Below are 8,252 nucleotides of genomic sequence, written 5' to 3'. Positions count from 1 at the left end.
TTGTGTAGTTAATCGTGATTAATCACAGATTTTGAAAGTGCTGAAATTTGACTATATATACAGTACTTTTTTTCTTGTCAAAATGCATTTATTTCCATCATAGAAAAGAAAAGAAAACAATATGTAATATTATAATGCTTTATTAACATTTTCTTTCCACAGTATAAAGATAGAAATGCACTAAAATAGCACCAATTCAAGTAACATTAAACATTTCCCAAAATCTAAGTGGGAGTTTGGCTCATTGAAAGAACAAGTTTCCCCACATAGGTTGCATATTCATTGCAATGGGCATTAAATCTCTTAAAATCTCATCCTCCACAATATTAATCTGCCGGTGACTGTGGCTATCTGCTTTCCTACAACAATCATGAAGCTGCGTTCATGATTCATGTCAGAGCATCAACACCAGCGTCAAGCGCCGCTTTGATCTCACGATGAAAAGCGCTTGCAGAAAACGTCTCATTCTGCGTTTTGGTGATAGTTAAGACTTGACATGCTACTGTGGTAATTAAATGGCACCTTACACAGGCTGAAAAATATCAAGTCCCATCTGGGCTTGTTTTGTACATCAAATAGAGCTAAGAGCACCTTTCCCCACCGCTTTATCACTGACAGGGAAGTGCTGTCAGAGATTCTTTTATTTATTGAAATAACAACCTCCACAGCTCTATAGTAGAAGAGAGCATAGTGGTCAACTAGCGTGTTACAACATTACCGCCCATTGAATGTCTATGGGACCGCCGCGTTATGCTATTTTATGCTAAGCTTGTAGGCTCATCTTGGTAGAAGGGCTCTGGCACTGTTGTGTATGTGTTTGTGGTGTATGCATCAGTGTAATGACTCCGGGCAGACACATTATAAAGGTTCCGCCCTTCACAACAGTGTTTATGCTGTATTAACGGTAAATGCATTAATCACGATTAAGAAAAAAGAAAGCTGTAAACATTTTTAATCACATGCGTTAACACGTTAAATCTGACAGCTCTAATACAAATATATAAGTAGTTTGTAAGTAGAGTGTAGGGAGAGCGACTCGATCACGTCATTCACAGTGCGTCGCTGCTTTTGGCGTGCTTTCTTTGCCGCAATTCTCTGATTGGTTGGAATTTCCTCACTCAGGATCATGCGTATTATTCATATAATTTTTTTTTTTTTTTTTTTTCTGAAGTTGAAATAACACGGACTGATGGCTTCAACAGAAGCATATACCATCGATCAACAACCTCGGAGCTCACAATAGATCTGTATTTGAATGTGTATAAGTTATAATCATTCGATAATTTTGTTAGCAAACATGGACATACACGGCTTTCTTATCATGGGTTCCAGTGGCGCATGTTCAGTTACAGACTCGAGTCTAACTGTTTGTGTTCCCAGAACTCACCCTCCATCAGAACTGGTCTAATCCTGATTGGTCAAGTATGTTCTGGTTTCTGGCTTCTAATATAAAAGAACTTAAAGGATGCTTTTTCATTTTCAGGCAACTTGGGAGATGTATAACCTCATTATGTGTGCCAGGATATTCGTATACACAAATGCACGCTTGGTGTGTGTTGTTTTCTCTCTCTCACTTTAAAAGAGCAACTGTGCTTCAGGGAGCAAAAAGAAGACATTATTAATTTCAGATTGTAAAGGCTGTACAATAGAACAAGAACTGTCATTGTGAGAATGTGCACCATCCTTCATGTGCCATGAGATACTCAGGACTCCATACCAGCAGTGCTAAAGATACCAGTAACCAAACAGAATAGCAAGTTTTTACTTACGAAGTGTTTCTATACTGAGTGTATTCAGCTATTCACAAAAGTGTGAGAGATGGACAGAGAAAGAGAGATCCCTGTGGACGCCACACTGATATTAATGAGAGCCTTGGTAATTATTGCGGCTGATTTCAGAGCACTCAGGGTTCCCCCTCGAATGCTAGCTGTATATTATGAACTAAAAGAGACACTTTAACAGCACCAGTGACTGGTTAAGCTGAGGACACAGATACCAGGAACTTTAAATCTTTAAGCAGAAATGTATGAGAAGCTGTGGAATATTCAGGCTGATCTCATCAATGGTGGTTCAAAATACAAGTTCATTGCACGGATGACAGCAGTTCTGAATGAGATGTTTTTGTTTGCAAGCGCTCCTCATTTGAGTTCAAAGCGGCACTGGGGTTGATGCCCTGACACAAATCATGAACGCAGCTTCGTGATTGCTGTAGGAAAGCGAATATCCACAGTCTACCAGCAGATTGTGGAGGATTTGAGTTTAAGAGATTTAATGGCCATTGCAATGAATGAAACCTATGTGGGGACTAGTTCTTTCAGTTAGTCAAACTCCCACTTAGGCTTTGGGAAACATTTAATGTTACTTGAATTGGTGCTATTTTAGAGCATTTCTATCTTTATACTGTGGAAGGGTTTGTTTGGAAAATGTTAATAAAGCATTATATAGTTACATATTCTTTTAAGATGGAAATAAATGCATTTTGACAGGAAAATAAGTATATATAGTGTCAAATTTGAGCACTTTTAAAATCTGCGATTAATCACGATTAACTGCAAACATGATGCAATCAATAACAAATATAAATTTTAATCGACTGACAGTAATAGTTTAAAATCAACAAAACTAACTTCCCTACACTAAACCTAACCGATAGTGACTACGTTTACATGCACTGTAAAAGCGGAGTACTCTTTATTCCCATATACATGCGATTCAGTCAGTAAGCAGCTTTCTCCACAGCAACGTAATTTCCCCGAGACGCTTATATAAATAACAAACATGGTATCCGAGGAAGACTCCGCTATTTTATTCTCCGTTGCCTTGCTTTTATTTCTAAATATTCCAAAGTTGTTTCCTATAACTTTCCATCGCAAAACGCAGCAGAATTGCGCTGCAATAGTGGGGCTTACCTCTTACGTAAAACTCCGGGATTCCCTCAGTGTATGAGCATATAAGCGAATGTGAGGGGCCGTCAATATTTTACAGTGGTGTGTGTAAATGTAAAACTATAGTTCAAAAACCAGTGAAAGTATAGTCAAAAACCTGTTAGAATGGCGCTTATGTGTTTACATGGCCACATTAAGCCACGTTCTCCAGAAGAAACCTAGGTGGGTTAAACCGCTTTCTCTAAATCCCTTAAATGGCGTGAGGAAATCTGCGTTCCTGTTTACATGCTGCTTTCTGCAAAAACCCTGGAATAAACCGTTTTCTAAAGTGCATGTAAACGTGGTCAGGGTCAGAAAAACATTGTTTCTTTATAATAAAAGTCGCAGATTTCATTGAATTTTAGATGTCAGCTGTTCTAGAACCAGCGAATTAGACGCGTCCTCTCTTTTGAAAACACTGTCCTACAAAGATAACGTTGTGTTGTTGAGAGCAATGTAGTCAGAGATGGAGCAGAAGAGCAAAAATTAGTACACTGAAAATGGCATTAAACTTGAATGATCCACTTCAACTTCCAAAACCAGATCTATCTGTTTTATAAATCTCAACGGAAACACACACACCGAGCAGGTGGCATTTTAATGACAGGCATGTGTAATTAAAAATAAATCTAATAATCAACTTGGCACATCCTATTATATAATTAGAGGAATGTTTATTTATTTATTTATTTCCATTTAGATATCTGTGGATCCAAATAAGATTATGTGTGTTTTGGTTTTGGCTGTAGTCCCAGTTCCACAAAAAGGTTCTGATGCCCATAATTATATTAGTAAATAAAACAGCTCTATCAAATGCAGCTATTCAGGCCAGATAGAGTAATACACACACTCACACTCACACCCACACAAACACACACACACACACACACACACAAAGGTGTAAGAGCTATAATAGAGAATAAGCCTGTAAAACTCTTCCTGGATCAGGGTTGAGATTATTAACCGCAAGTACATTAACAGTACAACTCTATTAAACATCTGTCACACTGTGGCATTTGCATATCTAAAGTTATTTTGTCCAGGAGAATATATTTAGGCAGGATGTTTTAATTTTTGCACTGCAATATTGAAGTACAAATTACAAAATGACAATAAATAAATAAATAAATAAAATGTATATGTTAAAAGATGTTCATGGTTAGTGGAATTGTTTTAGAAGAAAAATAATATTATGAAATTTAAGTAGTTTTAGTGGGAGTTTAGCATTCAGTGGACGGTCATAGATGGGTTGACGACAAATAAGGTTGTCCGAGATTATAAAAATGATAAATATTTTACAAATCTATTTTATGTATCAAGTTTATAGAAATGTAATATTTGTATTGTGTTGGTTTCGTTAAAAAAATAAATAAATAAATAAATAAATAAAACGTTTTTTTTTTTTTTTTTTTTACAATAAACATCAATTTGTTTCCACAGGGTTACTTCATTTGACTTGAACAAAATGTGACTTTTCATAAAAATGTCAAAATATCTGATATATTTTTTTTTAAACTTCACTGGGTCTAAAGGGGTCTTCTATGTTTTAATGCGATTTGGGTTTTTTTTATTTCTGTTTATAGAACAGAATTCGCCCATTCATGTGAACCCTTCATTCGGAACATATCTCAGAAAAACTTATCTTTGTGTTAACCATCACAAAGCCGCACACACCGTGTTTGTGCAGTGAAGTGTCCCTAAACACCTTTTACTTTCACGGCCAATAATCTATAGTACAATCTATAAGATACTACAGTGCAAGCAGTCACCAAAGCATTTATGGTTTCAATTAAATCCCAAATTGATTTTGTAAGTAGCCGAGCAATTAGGAGTGGATTTCAGCGTGGAATGGAGCATTTTGCACCGGTGGCTTTGATGTTGGGCAGAACTGAACTGAGCCAACAGTTTCACTGCAAACGTCCTGTTTACTCCTGGTATTAAAATCTGTTTTGTGTAGCAACTGCTCACATCACTGTTTATACCTGATAGTAACATCTCAAAAGCATCTCCTGTGACTGATTACACTCAGATTTCAAAGGGAGGGTCTCTGACTTCATGACTTCATACTGTTCACTGTACTGTACTTAATGACAAATATATATATATATTTAGCTGTAAATGGGAGACCATAAGAAATATTATTTTTGCTTACCCATTTTCTTCAACAGCAAAAGAATAAATTCACTATTACGTTTCCACGACTTTCCAAAGAGCTGTGAGCTCTGTCATATTAAATATCTTAATATAAGGATGTTTCTTCATCTTCGAGCAATTTCATGTCCCAGGAGTTGATTTTTATTAAAACGAACAGATTCCAAATGTTTTTTGGTTTTATTTGTTTGTTTGTTTGTTTTTTTTGCTATATGAAGTTCACATGTAAACTGACTTGGAACTTTTACCAGGCCTTCTTCATTTACTTTAGGTACTTTTTATTTATGAAACTACAAAGTGTCACGTTTAAAACTATGATCATCTAAAGAAAGATTGAAAGATTATAATAAACATTAACCATTTAAACCATTTATATATTTACTGTGTAAAAATTCCTGGATTTTTTTTTAGGGTGTCATTTCCTATCAAGCTATAATTTTGCACAAAAATGAATAAATAAATACATAATAATAATAATAAATAAAAATGTTGAAAATATGATTTAAATGTTTGTATTTAAGAAACATCAAATGTTAGTTATGAAATTAGACTGATTTTATTTTATTTATTATTTTTTTAAGCATTAAAAATGTAGTTTCCATCACTGTCATGACCACCACAAAATTATTTTAAACTCAGTACATAATTTGAGAATTTGACTTCCTATAATAAACTATGAAAATCCATTATTAAAATACAAGTTATTAAATGTTTAAAACTATGATAATGTAAACACAGAGATAAATCATTCTCCCACGATACATTTTGAAATGGTTTGTTTATTTCAATTTTTTTTTCTCCAAAGATTACGACTGTCCCAGAGTTGTGGCGTCATTTCCACCACACCAAACAATTTTGCCCCTAATAAAGTTTTTTCAAAAGTTAGTGTACTTGTTAACCAAATGGACAAAAGTGTCAGTAAAGAGCATGCTTGAGATGAAATATGATACAAAACAATTAAAAATCAAGGGAAATATCACTTGTGAGCAGAATATTTTTACTGGGCGTCATTTCCAATCAAGCTGCAATTTTGGAAAATTATGCAAAAAGTGTGAAAATACAATTTTATTATGTGTATTTAGGATGAATATAATGTTAGCTAAAAGTTACAATTGTCATTTCCATCATAATTTCATCATTTCCAGCACAAAATTCTATTGAAAATTCAGTCAAAAAACAGAATTTGAAATGTGCTGGAAATGACGCTGGTGGGAATTTCCATAACCTACAGAAAAAAATGGCATAAATATCCAGTGATGCATGTACATCCACTGTTGGACATTGTTAGACTAATTAAACTAGTGAGAGTGTATAAACATTTTAAAGAGACTTTACTTTCTAGAAATCCACAGAGCTGAAAGTGCCCGAAGTTGAAGAAACGTCTATGAATTAATTAAAATAAAGCACTGAAAATGAAATAATTATGCAAAACCATTTACTACCAGTTGCTATCCACCATCTTTCATGTGGACATAGTCCTTTCAAACTTTTAAACTCAGAAACTTTGGTATAGAGAATTTCCCACTGGTAAAAATGAATTTATGTGCATGTAACTCCACTTGAAAGCCACATTAATACCAGGTGTAAATGGGGTCAAAGAAACAGTTCATCACCTGCAGGCCAGACTCGAGCACCTGCACTACAATGAAGTCGTCATGCAGTGCAGTCAATTCAAAACTAAGTTGTCCATTCGTTACCTTTCAAATATACTTAATTCACACACTCAAGCTCCGGCGAACACGGCTGCCTTCCCCAAACAAACAAATAAGGTCTTGGAGTCATGCCCTTATCTCTATCAGATCAATCGCTCATTCTTCTCATCCTCACATAATGACCTAACACCCACTCCTCAGCGGAGAGGCAGATGGGAAAAATGAGGTTCCTCCTCTCTGCACTCCCGGTGGAGGAAATTAGGCAAGAAAGCAACAGGATTTAAAATGCTATTGTTGTTGGCATGAGCTCCGTTTCATCTAAAAGACTGAAAGGAGATAAATGGCTTAATCCTCGAGGAGGCATGGAGGACAACAAAAACAACAAGAATCTGAGTTCAAGAGAGGCACTTACAATGGAAGTGAATGGAGCCAATCTGTATAGTTTCAAATGTATAGCCACAAGACGTAAACAATGTGCATGTTGACATGATTTTAGTTTTATAAAATCACTTACAAACTAACTAAAATTATAAGCTTCACATTTCTGCCTTTAAACCCTTAAAAAATTGGCATTGTTCACTTCCATTGTAAGTGCCTCACTGTTACCTCGATTTATGCTTTTTTGGTGATCAACAATAAGCCACAAATGCTCAAAAAATGTGATCGACTCAAACAGTTGTCGGAATAAATACTTAGACCCCTTCTAGATATTGTCATTGGCTATTGCTAAACCATGACCACTAGTAAGGTTGAAAAGACAGCGAGGTAATTAGCTAACAAGTTGAGCAGACATTACCAATGTGTTTGCATATCCTCACGAACAAGCAACACAATTTTGATAATGACAATGCACAACAATCACTGTCAAGTGTGGTCAAAATATTGACACAAAAGTATCAATCAGATCCCGATGTTCTCTATAGCTCAATTACACTCTGGCTTATATCATAAATGCTTTGAAGTATGGCGGTTTCAAGCAATCTTAAAGTGAGTGCAGTCGGTCATGCCGATTAGTATGGATGTTGTGTTCATGCGGGCCGAGCAAGGAGTCTAAATCTGACCTTGCAGGCATGTTGCTTTAATCAGGCATTAATTAGCAGATGAGCTCTGGCGAGATTTCCCCCGCTCGTCCTCATGTGGGTGCTGCACCGGCATATTGTGTGGATGAAACGAAAGCAGAACGTTGCACACAAACACACACATACACACACACATACACACAGTGATGAGATATGAGCTTTGCCATTCAGCTAACACATATAAAAAATTTATTAAATAGTCCAATAGAGGAACATTACAAGGCTGGTAGAGCAAAACATTTCCTAATTAAACATAAACAAACAAAGAGATTCAGAGTGAGATGTTGACCACAATGCTTTACTTCACTAGCGGATCCTGGCATAGGTGATGTAGGCAGGCGCCTAGGGCGGCAAGGCACTCTGGGGTAGCATGACAGGGTACCTGATCGGCCGACCCTGCACAGAGCTCACAAGATCGCGATGGGAGAAAGGTGCACTGAATTGTG

Source organism: Myxocyprinus asiaticus, chromosome 18 (genome assembly GCF_019703515.2).
Source record: "Myxocyprinus asiaticus isolate MX2 ecotype Aquarium Trade chromosome 18, UBuf_Myxa_2, whole genome shotgun sequence".
Classification (NCBI taxonomy): domain Eukaryota; kingdom Metazoa; phylum Chordata; class Actinopteri; order Cypriniformes; family Catostomidae; genus Myxocyprinus; species Myxocyprinus asiaticus.
This window is presented reverse-complemented; position numbering follows the sequence as displayed.